General features: G+C 39.1%; 1 protein-coding gene across 7 annotated transcripts in view; it reads right to left on the bottom strand.

The window, feature by feature from the left end:
• Window positions 1–15,516, bottom strand: part of DLGAP2 (DLG associated protein 2) — a 471,424-nt gene that overhangs the window by 338,553 nt on the left and 117,355 nt on the right. The gene's annotated exons all lie outside the window — the stretch shown is intronic.

Consider the following 15,516-nt stretch of genomic DNA (forward strand, 5'->3'; position numbering starts at 1 on the left):
TACAGGTGTAAAAAATATCTAGAAAGTGAAAAATGACATTTTCTAATGGGAAAATACATAATTTTAATGTCCATATCGATAATAAAATAATTGAGATCACAATTATTTAAAATATTTAAGGGGGGCTTTCCTTTCTTTTTCAAAGCCAAGATAGCCCAGTTTTTGATCGATAGGGTAACTACCATACTTTGCATCTATTGACCCTCCTATATAAATCACCATCATTTGGGAGATTGGAAGAAATTGATAAAAAATTGTCTGATGCAATTTTCCTTTTGAAACTGTGCAGTTTACTAAGTCACCGTCTCCTTGGTATAAGTCCCCACTGTTCTGAAATAGAATTGTATTGAAACATTTATGGCCCAATCATTTGTGCAAAATGCTGCTTAATGTCTTCTTACAGAGACCTCAATCCTGTAGAAATCTAGAATGGTCCTAATACTGACCAGCAAAGGTGATCATAAATCTGTGACATGTAAAAAGTTTATTGCAGGTTAGGATGTTAGAAATTCTTTGTATTCTTCTGATATCACCTGGGTGGAAGATGCAGCTGTGAGCAGGACTTTTTGTGAAAAATCCCCCAATAAGGGGTGATGCAAGACAATGTTTACATGTCAGTTTCTGCATTTTTTACATTCCTAGCGTTTTTTAGGAGCAAACAGTAGGTTTGATGACAAGATTGGAGATGGCACTCTAAGAAGTAGAATTGATAAGATATTGGTAAGCAGCAGAGCCTCCAGAACCAAGCTCCTGGTTGAGATCTCACCCTGTCATACAGTTTGAAGCCAAAAAGTCCTAGAAACAATGGTGAAAAAGAATTCCTCTGCTTACCTCTCTTGAGTTCAATTGTTTTTATGTTATAATAAAGAAAAAAAAAAATTAACACTTATAATACCAGCTGAACAACTTCTTGCAGAGAAAAAGAGGTTCTGATGCTGTAGCACAAGGAATATGAAGAGTATGACTTAGAGAGCGAGCTTTGTGTAAGAAACCAAGGAGAAAGAATCAGGGAAAAGCAAAAGCAGATAAACAAGGCTTTGAGGAAGTGGAATAGAAATGTACGTCCACAGCTGCAGAGCTGAAAGGCTTTCTCAAGGCCCTGAATGGCCAGAGGAGCCTCCTGCCCATGGGTCTCCTGTGGAAGCACCAGCTCTGGGTCACGGCCAGTAGGGTTACACAGCAGGTCGTGTGTAAACATGACTCTTCACATCATCCTTACCTCCAGCATGCAAATATGATTACTATGTATGGCTAAGGTTAAACATGTGCTAGAGCACCAGAGTTTGGGCTTTTCAAGTGGCAACATACTGTACGGATTGACATCACGTTCAGGTCCTTGTTCAAGCTGATACACAGTGATCTGAGATGACAAACTTTCTTCTGAAGGTGAAATAAAGTCAAGTTCTGTAACCGCAAAAGTCGCCATGAGACAAAATAGTTGTCTTCTGGCCATATCTCATCGCAGACACTGGCACTAATCCATTTCCAGGCCTCACAGCTCATAAACTCAGAACTATTATGGACTCGATAAAGGCAATCAATACATTAGTTAAGTGAGATGGAATGATTTAGCTCTTAGGAAAAAAATAATATGTAGGGCTCAGTATTTTTGTCCCTGTTTTTGAGCATCTCAGAAGAGCACATTAAACCTCAAGAAAACAGTTCACACAACAATGCCTTGGCACATCCACTTGAAATTGAAACGGGAAAAGAAAGATTTTTAGTTTTGTTTAAATAAACTGAGAGGTCTTCAAAGCAAGGGCTGCTTCTGACTGTTTTACAAAGCCCTCTTAAATGGCTTTTCTTCTGAGGCCCTGCTTCATACTGAATATATGCAATAGCTTGACAAAATGCTGTTTTCATTCCCTATAAATTTGAGAAGTCAAACTTTAAAGTATCTGCATATCACCGGCAAACGTTTCAAAGGCAGAAAAACCTACATTGCTTAAATGAGTTTTCCCCAGTGTCAAACCTAAGCTAGATATAAAAAACATGGTACAATGGTTATGGGAGGAAATGTGGTGCACTGGGTCCCACAATATGCATTAAAAATAACATTCTGATACAAATACCCTTCAATCTTCTGTGTTAACCTGAAGTAATAAAGGTAAACAGCTGTGTATATGACAACATAAAAATAATCAATAGTGTTCACTGACTTCTCACAGTATTTAAGAGGCCTATTTTATCAACGACTGCCTTTTCCTTTAGAAAATAAAATGAATTGTTTTAAATGTTTCTTTTGGGGGAAAATATATATTCACAACATGGGATAGGGAAACTACATTTTTGTTATGAAGGAAACTCCAGAATACTTTCATGAAATTATATACAGTATTCAGTATTTCAATATTCGATACTGAAATGCATGGTAATTTGACATAATAGCAATTAGATCTTCCACCTCCCCAACCAGCCTACATTGTCATTGCAGGGAACCTTGCTCCCACCCCAAAACAAAGTTTTCAGGATGACCCGTACCACAAATTTTATTTTATTTTTTTATAATCTTGAATAAATTCAGAGGCTTCAGAGGCTTCTAGCATAAGCTGTGACTGTTCAAATGTGCAGTGAAAGAACTGTTTAGCAGGTCTACTAAAAATAGTAAAGTTATTTCTGACACAGCAAACAAAATAGAAGAAATATGCTTTCAATAGACTATTCCTATTAAGTTTCACATTTATTGCAGAAAGACAATGGACTCAAGGCTTCTTATTAACAGTGGTTAGGAACAAGAGGTAAAATCCTCTAGCAACAGCTCAGGAAAGCATTTTACCATACAACTGTCCACCTTAAGTCTTCCTTAAGCGTGGCTGAGGGCCAGGGAACAATACGACAAAAAAGCAGGTATAGATTATTTAACCCTGCCAGGACGCAAAGGAAAAGCATCTGCAATAACATTAATATTCACAGCGGCAACCTTTGACGCTTTCATAATTCAGGTGTGACCTCAGTGAGGAGCTTGGCAGAAGACCACTGTGTTTCTGTGGCTGTAGCTCTTTATGTAAAGGACAATGACCCCCCTGCATCAACCCTTCATTGTAATTGCCCAATAAGACCCTACAAATGTTTGATAACTAGGATTTTGCAGACTAGAACTGAAGCACACTGGCAAAGCTTCTATGTGTAGAAGTCACTATGGTTACTGCCTACACTTGCTTTGCCTCCAATAAAATCTTTCATTTCCATAAGCATTAAAATTCACCAAATGCACCAAAATTATTCAGACAGGAGAAAAAAATATCTTTGGTTTATCAGCCTTTTAGCTGTGCTGCTTTTACCTTTTTAAGCTGAGACCCTTAGCTGAAGCACATTATTACACATCTGGGTATGGGGACAATTACTGCAGCAGAAACCTTGCGGTGGGAATGCTTCATTAGGCAGCAGCTTCAGCAGCGTGTGCGGAGTAGCTCGCTGCTCCTGGCCAGTGCAACGCTGAAACCCAGAAAATGCTACAGCGGGTGCCAGATGAGAAGCATTAGCTGGGGACCAAGCCAGCCAAATTCAGAGGAATACACTTAGCATTGTTGTAAATCTTTCTGTTTCTAAGAAAATTAAAAGTTGGTCTTCCCTGATTAGATTCCCTGTCCGATGGAATAAAAAATAGCTACACGTAAAACAATTTTTTTTTTTTTTGGTTTTGCTTTATTTTATAGCAATCAGCATGCTTCTTCCTATCAAGTGTTCTTACATAAATACCAAGCTGGCTAAGCCTTGCATTTCCTGAATTTATTGTTATTTGGTATACCATAAAGCCATTAAACCCCATTTCCTACTTCTATTCTTTTACTGCTGGTAGCTTTCTACTCAAGTTCCTCCCAGCATACTAGGAGATTTTGCTCACTGCTATTGTCTGTTACTCTGCAAAGCTGCCTGAAGCACCGTCCCCACTCCTGCTACACCCAGGTAACTCATTCCTCTTCTCTTCCCCTCAATACCTCCTCACAGCTAGTTGCCTTTAGTCACCAGGTGACTCGTCTGGCAGAGGTGGATCAATGCTCTCTTTATCAGTTCAGCTATTTCCCTTCATTTCCCCTCTATCTCATTTCGCTGATGATCACTTTAGGTGAAAGCTCTTAATATTACTCTTCATATCCTCAATGAGGTCCTCTGCGAAGGTCTCATTGTGAACCTTTCCCTCTTTTACAGGAAGCACAGAGTGCTCACTGGCAACAGAAAATTCAGGCAGAATGCTTGAAATCATCAGCAGGAATTGCACCGGACTATAGCTCTGGTTCATACAGGATCTACAATCCCTAACAACACCCAATTACACTTAATTTCTTCTAGCTCTGCCAGCCACAAATACTGAGACAACACTACCTCAGACAGCCACAAACAGAGCTTTCCCATAATCACACACTCTCTTACAAGGTGGATATGCAAAACGCAATTGATGTTGAGTTTTGAGCAGGTAGGGTGTACTCAGATCAGATTTCTTCCTCACAGGGTGGTGAGGCACTGGCACAAGTTGCCCAGAGAAGCTGTGGATGCCCCATCCCTGGAGGTGCTCAAGGCCAAGCTGGATGGGGCTTTGAGCAACCTGGTCTGGTGGGAGGTGTTCCTGGCTGAACTGGTTGATCTTTAAGGTCCCTTCCAACCCAAACCACTCTATGATTCTATGATTCTATTTCCAACCTGTAAGAAACAAGAATACTGTCTGTCATACCATTACTTTCTTATTCCAATAGAAAAACAAAAACTTTTCCTGTAATCCCTTGGTTTCAGAATAAAAGACTTTGGGCGATGCATTAGGTGTCACATGAAACAACAAACCACCAGTGGTCACCTTTTCATAATTTCCATTCATGGCATACATAATTCATACATTAAAGTGGGAGGAAGGTACTTCCTGGAAAATCATAGAGCTTAGCTGCTGGTTTAAAAGAGTTTAATCTATGGCCTGAAATCTCTAGTCTCCAAGGACAAAGATGTCACAACTACTTTATGCCTTCAGTAGAAGTCATCAGTATCTACCTAAGTAATAGAAACTGGTTTGAATGATATTGAAGAAAATTGTTGTAATAATAATGAGAATGTGAAAAATGCTTTCCTTCTGATGAAGTCTTACTAAATAAGTGGACTTGTGTCCAGGCTTCAGCAAAAATAGAATAGCAGTTTAGTGGGAGTTTACAAAAGCTGGGTAATTGTGGAAGGAGAGTTTCCCAAAAGGCTTATACTTATTAGTAGAGTGCTGCTCTGACTTTTAAGCTGTTTTCTGTTATTATTGCCTGCATACTTGTGCTACCAGCTTCTTTCCTGGGAGAAATGACAAAAAAACATAAAGTGACCTCTGTATACTACCCATTAAGTACGTCACATCATGCTACTTAAAATATGTTACAGGCTGGCTGGCACATAAGCACAGTTTCTTCTCTTCAGAAACACACATACCCAGCACAATGAAAATTCACAGCCCTGGCTGTTTGGGAACCTAAGTGGTCAGCCCTAAAAATGGCTTAATATAGGGGTTCGGCTACAACACTACTAGATAGGGACCAGAAATGACAGAATATCCTACTCCATGAACAAGCTAAACTATAATAAGACAATATTTAAGGCAAATACAGACCTTGTTCAGATTAATTCAATCCAATATAGCAATGAAATGTCCTATAAAGCTGTGAGCTATGCTTTAGAAAGCATTCCAAGTGAAGTTATAAGCACACAGAAGATATGCCCTCACTTTACCTAAATAAAGCACAGGCAAATACAGTGCCCATTCACAATCACAGCAATTGAGTACATAGTACAAAGAAAATACAGCTATTAAAAAGACATTATCATACAGTACACAGCTGGCAGCTAGATTTAAGTAGACAGTGAGGATGCTGAGGAAATGGCAGCTTTTGTGGGCCTGGAAGATGCTACGAGACAAAGTGACCTGCAAGAAGTGAACAAGGAGAGGGGAGAACAGGAAGCCTGAGAGAAAACAGCTAGGGGTGGGAGCTGGGATAAAAGGCTTTGCTATTAGCAGAGAAATCTGTCCTACAGCCTGCTCTACCATACCCATATCCATATGAGAGGCAGAGGGAAGTCTGCAACTGCTCTCCTATGTCACGCTTGAGCAGGGCATCCGCTGGCAACAGGGCTCTGCCACCCAGCCCTCCAGAAGAAAGATTTCTTCTTTAATCCTCACGCTTAGAGTCAACTCCGTTATAACACAAGGGCACAGCTCCATCTAGAGGGCAACTATTCCCTCCGCTGTTCTAATGGCATAATTGCATTTCTAATGTCTTTTATTTATCCACAGGTCAGCGCATACTCCCAACAGCACTCCAAGCGCTGCTCCTTTGGCAGCAGTCTCCAGTGGGAACACACAGGCTAACCTCAAACCTCAGCTGCCTCACCTTCTGCAAAGTCTGAGCAGCCAAAAATAAAACCCAGCTTTCCCTGAAACCCACCTCTTCGTTTGAGTGGTCTCCAATACTGAGCCTGCTACCGCGATTTTGCAGCATCCATAAAATGCCAGAGGTTGAAGGCTACTCCCACCCTGGGGAACTGCATGGGGCCCGAAGGCAAAAGGCTTGTGAACTCCTTACCACTTGTGTCCCTGAAGAAATAGGCAGCCAACCTATTTCTCATTAGTATATTCATAAAGACATCTATATTCAGTAGCAAAATGAGCATCAGTAGTTAATATCAAGATAAAGAAATGTTTTAAAATGCTGAGATTATCGAAGAGGATGTTTATAATCCTTTCTGTTGCAAAGACTTTCATTAATAACAAAGAACAATTCTCTTTTTTTCTATCAATCAGTGAACAAATATCTCCAGGAACACACATGGAGACTTTTAAGGAGGCTGACAATCCTGAGAGCATTAAATCCCACTCTTCAAAAAAGCTAATATGGAAGTTTAACTTCATCCTCTTCATTGCCATGATGTGAGCTGTGTGCCAGGCTATTCTCACCATGGAGCTTTTCTTCTGCACTGATCAGGACTTACAAAGCCCTTGAGTAGATGTCTCTGAACACCCCTTTCTCCCTGTTGCAGGCCCCAACCTGTACCACCGTGTAATTTTAAAAGCTTAACCCCATAGTAACTTGCTATACTCCTATAAGGGCTTATTTAAGGGCTTATTTATTTAGCCAACCAGTTATATCAATATTCTTCTTCACTGTTTTGCAGGCATACAGGATATGTATCACCAAATACGCACCTTTTATAAATCAATATATTTAGATTCAGGCAAGCTGCGTATCTGAGCAACAGAACAGTGAGATTGTTGTCCATGCATTAAATTTCCTCTGATTACTCATTTATTATACAATAGTGTTTTAAATTTTACCCATCACTTCCTTCTTGTGTTTGTTAGTGAGAAAGAAAATTTCAACTCAGGCAAGTTTTCCTTTTTGATAACGACATATTCTGTAAGCTAGGTATAAGCAGTTGCTGTGAACCAATTTAAGATTAAAACTGCTGAGCTCATGACTGTGTGCAAGACATGCTTGGGAGAAAAATAAGAAAAAATTAAAAAAAAAAAAGAGAGAGAAAAAGGAAAAAGAAAAAAAAAAAACACAGATGACTGCTCCTTTTCCTGGCTACTCTTTTCTTATATTTTTAAGGAATTCAGATTTTAGAAACCATCACTTAAAACAAATCTAGTAAACTACACAGTCATTTCTTCCCTGACTTCTTCCTACCTTAGGAATTCTGATGCAGTTCACTATTTCTCAAAACAAAATTAGTTGCAGTGATGAGTCACATTTTTATGGTAGCAAGGAATATAAGATGTATGGCTTTTTGTGTATCAAATGTAGATTGGTGCATCTGAAGATTTATAAGGTCTTTTCTAACAAAAGTTCAAGATTATGGATGAAGAGCAGAGTCAATGGTGGCAAAGAAATTTCAGTCACCCAGTGGACTCAGATGGTTATGTAAATACTACATATTACTCAATGGCACTGAATCTGTATAAACACCTATGGCAAGAGATGGGTATCAATCCCATGGAAACACCAGAGTGGACCTCCAAGCAGCTATACTGATCATCAGTCATTTTCACTCAAAAACATTCCCACCTTGCCATACAGTGATAGAATCACTAAGGTTGGAAAAGACCTCCAAGATCATCTGGTCAACCCATCACCCTACTACCAATGTCATCCACTAAACCATGTCCAACCTTTCCTTAAATACCCCCAGGGACAGTGACTCCACCACCTCCCTGAGCAACCCATTCCATTGTCTGACTACTCCTTCTGAGAAGAAATGTTTCCGAATTTCCAACCTGAACCTCCCCTGGCACAACTTGAGGCCATTCCCTCTAGTCCTATCACTGGTTATCTGTGAGAAGAGGCCAACCCCCAGCTCCCCACACCTTCTTTTCAGGTAGCTGTAGAGAGCAATAAGGTCTCCCCTGAGCCTCCTCTTCTCTAGACTAAACAAACCCAGTTCCCTCATAGGACTCATGTTCCATCTCAGCTTCATCCCTTGGCTTCAGGCCCAGACCAAGCCAGTGCTCAGGCAAGTCCTGCCTCTTTGCAGCCTCTGTCAGAGCTGCACTGAAAGTAGTGTCTCCAAACTCAGTGGGATAGATGGCCACAGAGGTGGCACCACCTCACAAACACACCTCACTGCCCCAGCCTTTACACGCGTGGTCCAAAACTGAAGAAGATGCAGGTGAGAGATAGACAGCAAAGTTTGTTTTTTGCAGTCTCTTTGCAGTCTCTTTGTTAAAACCTGAATTAATCTAGTTGGATAAAAGAGAAGAACAGCTTAGGTCAAGGTACAGTGAAAGGTGAATAAAATACAGAGGGCAAAGTAAAAAAATACAGAGGGCTCAGAAAGATGGATAAGATGATCTACTATGGTACTTATCTAAAGAAGTGGTATAGGGTAGAGTCATTTACATAAATGTTACCTGGCCCTCTCTGTGTGTCAGGAACATACACAACACACAAAATCCTGCCCTTTCTTTGATATTTAGAATGGTTTATCCCTTTCTTGTTCTACCTGAAAATGGTTGAATATATGAGCAGTGACTTCCGCAGACCGAACTACAGAGGTATAGAGTGTAATGCTAAAACTTCAAATGTCAAAAATGAAACAAGACTGAGACTATTTCAGTCATTGTAGATCAGTGTTCTTGGTCTAAATTAGTCAGCTGCCTGTTATGCAAGATCATCCTCCTTGCTAGTCATTCTCACAGGGTATTTACAGAACACTACATGGGAACTGGTGAGAATCTCAGTGAAGGTACCACCAGGAGGAGGCTACTTAAAAAAGAACATACTGCATGCATTTCCAGGCAGACATTTAAATAGACATTTCTAAAAAGTATTTGCTTTTTCATATGCTATCCCATACGCACACACATATATGTAAATACACACATGCACAAACCGTATTTGCATGTCATTGCATGTAATATGGGAAGAAAGAAATATGTAAATATGTTTTAAAAACTATTTCTAAGGCTTGAAATATTTCTGATACTTTTGGATAGCATACACTTATTTGGAAGTAGTTTTCTAAATGCAGCCTTCGGAGAAGAGTATTTCACAAATCAAACTGATTCACTCAGAGCACATTTTGCCAAGATAACATTTACTAGAGTAGGGGGAAGAGGGAAGAGAGAAATCAGGGAAATTTGTTTTTATATCAACCCAGTGGAGTCATATCTTTCCTTTTCTGGATGTTTGATTCAATGTCCTGAACAAGTTGTAAACCATCTCATTAAAAAGATCACAACCAAATGCACACAGAATATTTTAGCACAACAATCTGTTGCACTTTTACTGTCTTTCTACCTTGCTTTCTGATATATCTACCCTAGCTGTCTTGGGGTCTAGGTACAATTTCATCTGTATAGGATAATTTCTACCTGCTTAACACATGCTGAAAAAATCCTTTTTTGGGGAAAACTTAAGAAATGAAGCGAACATGAACTTGACTAGTCAGAAAAATCTCTCCAAATAGCCTTTAGCTGTTTGTATCATACAACAGCACTGTTCTCTGTGGAGTTATCTCAATTACTCTTCTATCAATACACTTACAAAGAAGCCAGGGAAGAGGAGACCAGTAACATTTCAGTTTGCCATCATTATTTTTACTGTATGTTTTCATTTTTTTTTCTTAAGATGTATAGTACTTGAATTAAAACTAGTTTAATTCATATTATTTACACAGAATACAATCTGATCTGCACTGATTCAGGGTCTGTAGTATCTTACTTTCTAATTCATGGAATAGGAAATTAGGATTGCCGAACCAAGCCAAGAGGTAGGCTACTTTTGTTTGATAAATAGAAGTATTTTTCAATAGCACTTGACCAGAAATGCAGGAGTTTCAGCAAAGCCCGCCAAACTCCAAATGGACTGTCTGATGATTTGGCACAACTTGAGATAACACTGAAAGCAAGTATGGCCAAATTAGTACTTGCATTCAGTTAAAATGAAATGGACTATAATATAAATAGATCAAAATTGGGCCCAGATCCTGCAATTCACTATGCAGGCAGATTGTCAAATGCAGAATCAGCACTATGGTGAGCTGAAAGCTAATGAAGGAAAGCTCTAAAAAAAAAAAAAAAAAAAAAAAAAAAAGGAAGAAAGAATTGCTAGAAGAAAACAAAACTCTTCAAATCCTGCATGTAACTAATATTTGCTAAATACCACAGACATTAACAAACTCTTTAAGAGCAATTATTTCCAGCCCGTAAGCAATTCCTTTACTCAATGTAGTGAAAGGAATTTCATGCAACAGTGTGTCAAGCTGTTTTGGAAAAAGCTCCAATATAACCCTGACCACTATACCCACAGCAAAGCAAGTGTTTTAATAAGTATTAACCGGTCCAAGTAGCAGTGTACTTCCTGAGCAAAATCCAGGTGACAAGAGATTTTTGAAGGAGACTAAGGATGAGAGAGGAGTGAAAGGTTAAACATACAAATCACAGAAAGAAAGGAGTCTGTAAATGCTGGGCTTTTTTTGAGAATTACAGCCTACAATGCAGTTCCTCTGCTTCGTTTTTGCCCTAAATTAAGAAAACAAATGGAGCAGTTTGGTACTATGAAAGACGCAGTTTTATAGATAAATCTATTTACACTAAGACGACAGGTTGCATCATGTTATATAAATCAAATCTTTTACTGTGACTCAAGGATCTGCTAGGAAAGTCAGAAATTCGGTTGAAAGAGATGCTCTGAAAAATCGGCAAACCTGAACATCAAGGAGAAAAAAATGAAACAGAGAAAACAGAACATGTTTCTAGACGTTTTACAGAGAAAAAATATATACAAATAATAAAGGAACAACAACAACAATAACAAAAAGCCTTACCATGTTTGCACAACTGTGTGTCTGTAGCCCATGCTATAAATGTGAATCCCTTCTATTCCCATCATCTCAGCCCCTCTAGTGGCCAGTACCTGAAGATCTTGCCTTCAGGAGGGACAAGATCTATCAGTATGTACCATTTGCTGCTGCTCTGGTATCTTGTCAAAGATTTTTTTACTTAATTGTGTAATTTTTTTCAGGAGATATAACTTGTCACCTTTTATTAGCATTTTTGTCAGTGCTGCTGCTACGTGCATACATTTAATTGCTAAGCAACAAAGAGTAAGCTCTCACAGCACATTCAATTACTGCACTCCCTTTGCCATGCATTGTTACTGGTGCACTTACATAATCTGAAATACAAAAAAAAAAAAAAAGAAAATGTTGAAAATATTTATTTCTGTTTCCATAGCATCTAGAAGCCACAATCTGGAAACAGACTCCACCGTGCTAGCCACCAGGCTGGAAGCTAGCAAGGGAAACTGAGAGCACATGAACTGATGCAAAGTGGAGGAAAGTTAAAAGTGAATCTGAGTTTCAGCATTTGCATAGATGAATAGGCTAAAGCACTCAGAGGCGACTGTCCACCTACAGCTAGACAGCAGATGTGTTGAGACATTGGGAAACTATCTCTCTGGCTAAAATTCCTTAAATATTCAAGGCATTTGTAAGCATGGTGGTCTCAACGTGCAGATCAATATCGTTGTAAAGGCTTATCAGTTTGGAAGAAGAGATACATCTGCACTGTACCATAAAATGATCTCCTCTCTTCTCACTTCAAGGTGAAGAAGAAAAAAACAGGGCAGACACTATTTCCTCACCCAAAAACGTACTTCCCCATCTATCTTTCCCACTCAAATGTACATTTGGCCCTAAAATTGAAGGATGCCGTCTCAGAAACCTGTGCCTAGCATGAACCTGGATTATTTGGTTTTATCATATGAAAAGATTGCAATTCTGTCATTTATTGAAGAACAGATAAGTTTGTAAAAGAATTATTTTTTTTTTCCTCCTGAAATGTGAAAGGCAAGTGCTCCATGCTTGCCATTGGCATCATTACTAGCCATTATACCCATAACAGTCAGAATTGCATTTCTAAATAAAGAGTGCTTTATCTGTAATATTCAGTGGGAAGAGCAGCTTGGAAAATGAAGCCATTACTGTTTGGGTGTATGAATTTGCACAACCACATATAACTATTTTTATTTCTGCAGTGAGATGGGAATTTAGGCACTTGGCCTGACTCTCACTGTGTCCCTTTGACATCTCCCACATAGTGCAAACTGCAAACTGCCTACAGTGAACCAGCTGAGAAGACCTGCTAGAATCACCCCAAGCTCATATTTCAGGATATCAAACATCAAGTATAATAGCATGGATAATTTAAAAAATGTATCTGACCTATTTGTCCCAAGGATCAAGAGGAGTGTTAGGAAAACAGGCAGTTGCTATTAAATCATGGCCTTTCAGTACTTGAAGGTGTCTGATAAGGAAGATGGAGACTTTTTACCAGGGCCTGCAGTGACAGGACAAGGGATAATGGTTTCAAACTGAAAGAGGGTAGATTTAGACTGGACATAAGGAAGAATTTTTTTATTTTATTTTTTTTATGATGAGGGTGGTGAGGCACTGGCACAGGTTGCCCACAGAAGCTGTGGATGCCCCATCCCTGGAAGTGTTCAAGGCCAGGTTGGATGAGGCTTTGAGCAACCTGGTTTGGTGAGAGGTGTCCTTGCCCATGGCAGGGAGTTGGAATGAGATAATCTGTAAGGTCCCTTCTAACTCAAACCATTCTGTGATTCTATGCACACAGTCCTGTTGAACAGTACCAATACTTACTTGGGGTTCCAACATTTTAATGTAAGCCCTTCCAATTAATACTTTCAGAGAAAAAAATAAAAAAATCCCACCCCAGCATAGTAACTCAGATTTGGTAAGGAGCTATCTGAAGGAAAAGATACAAAGAAATTTAACTTCTCCAGCAGACAGTGAGTCTTCTTTCATTTGGAGGGACAGAGACAAGGTCTGTGGTTGTGTCCTAGGTGCACTGTCCTGCATACTCCCATAGGAAGACCAAACAGCATTCTTCTAAACGAAACGCTGCAGGAGCCCACAAAGAACATTATCAAATTCCTAAACTAATTAATTAAAGCGGTACTTAATCATACAAAGTGCTTTTGCATTAAGCTACTCAAAACATTAATTATTTAACTCCTAAAGTATCTGTGTGAATATATTATTTTGATTATTATTTCATGAGAGGGGCGATGGATGCTCAGAGAGGCCACATATTTCCAAGAACCCTGGAAGTCAAGTTCTGTAGCCTCTTGACCCAAAATAGATGCCAGGTGGGAGACATGGTTCCTGATTTCTGGGTGACTTTGGATGATTTCTGTACCCAAGGTAGCAAAGTTGGTTGACAAGACAGAAATTCTGAAAGCCCTCTCAATCTGGTAAATTAATGGCATACTACACTCCCTGTGCTGATAACAGTAAGGACTTGATCTTTTTCTCACCGTTTAATCTCTGAGCATTCAAAAACTACTAAATGCATAGGCATGTTTCTGTATTTCCTAAAACAAAATTCACTTCTAAATTCTCACATTTAACATTAATAGTTTCTACTGTTTAGCTCAAGACAGCAGTTTGTTTGATGGAATTTTCCCTAGGCGTTGGCCTAAACACCAGGCACACCTGGGCCCAGCATCAGGAATTCAGTGACAATCTTACAAAACTTTCAGGGTCTGTCTCTTAGTGATGACTGCAATGTCACCGTGGAGCATTCAGTGCATTATGTATCCTCTGAATGTGGATTCCTGTGACAGCATGGACAATATAGCCAATAGGGAGGAAAAATAAAGGTTACATACGACCATTCCAATCATACACTACAGCACAGAGTTCTGATAAATGCTTTGTTATTCCCACATTTTTATAATTGCCTTTTCATGCCTTCAGAGGAGAATTTTAGCCATAATCTGTTGGCTTGTAGGAGCTGAAGAGGCAATCATACAAGTTAAGTGTTGGTTATAATTGCTAAAGACCACAGGGTGATGCCCCGGTCCAAAGGCATGGGCTGCAGGCATACGTGTATCCGCAATGCAGCAGTTCTGAGCAGAGCTAATGGGATTTGGGAAGGCAACTTTTTTCCCTATAGAGCCCCATTACAGAATGCGCCTGCTTACAATAATAATGAAAGGGAAATGGACATTAACATTGCATTTTCCAGTCTGGGACTCTCAGCAGTTAATCGCCTTTTGTTTGACGGAGCACTAACAATAGTAGTAGGCTTTGCTCATACATGAACACCCAGTATCATGTGTGTTAATGGGGCCGCCTTTCTAAATGATGTGGCTGGAGAAGGACTTACTGGGCTCAGAAAATGTTCTTTTGCTGAAAATAATAAAATTGAATAGTTTTCCATTCATTACAGTGGTGTTTTTCAAGAACTGGATTCATCTCACATAAACCAGCAATAAAATAATTTTCAGCTAGTACTGAGCTTATATATGTGTGTGTGTGTATGTTTATTTCTAACTCAAAATGTGTCACCAAAGACTAAGTCCAAGCCAAATTAGAACTGTGGATTAAAAAGACATTTTCAAAGGTATGTGTGCATAAAGCTCAAAGATATTTCTCTGTTCATGACAAAAAAGTTGTGTTTTGGTTGCTTCTTTCCTTTATAGACAGATGATTCAAAGTAAGACAAAACCACACATTCATTAAAGACAAGCATATGGACCTCCTGATGGAACTCTTTACATTTCTTCTTGTTTCTTAATATCAACAACTTCTATGTTTTTCACTGAACTATTATTTTCACTTTTTCTGTATCTACTGTTTTTGAGAGGTGTGTCTTTAAACCAATCTGTTAGCATATGTGATCAGAGTGCTCTTTTTTGCCACACCAGTGTGGGGAAACAATTTTATCCTTTATCAAGTCCGGAAGTACTCAGGACAGAAAGCAACTGAATGAAGACCTGAACAATAGCTGTGAATTTTATTGTTGTAATATTATTAATTTAAGCCTTCAACAAAACATTTTGTTAGGGATGGGTATGAAGGAGCAGAAAATTAAAGAAATTTCTGTACCATAGTACCTCAGAGCTATGAACAGTACAGCATATCTTCAAGAACTTCTCTCCAAATCAGTGCTTCCTTGCTTGTAATGCAGAACCAGAGAATGTTTTATTAGCAGTACTTCAAAAGTGGCTAAATGCAGCTCAACAGACAATA

The sequence above is a fragment of the Anas platyrhynchos genome, chromosome 3 (genome assembly GCF_047663525.1).
Source record: "Anas platyrhynchos isolate ZD024472 breed Pekin duck chromosome 3, IASCAAS_PekinDuck_T2T, whole genome shotgun sequence".
NCBI lineage: Eukaryota > Metazoa > Chordata > Aves > Anseriformes > Anatidae > Anas > Anas platyrhynchos.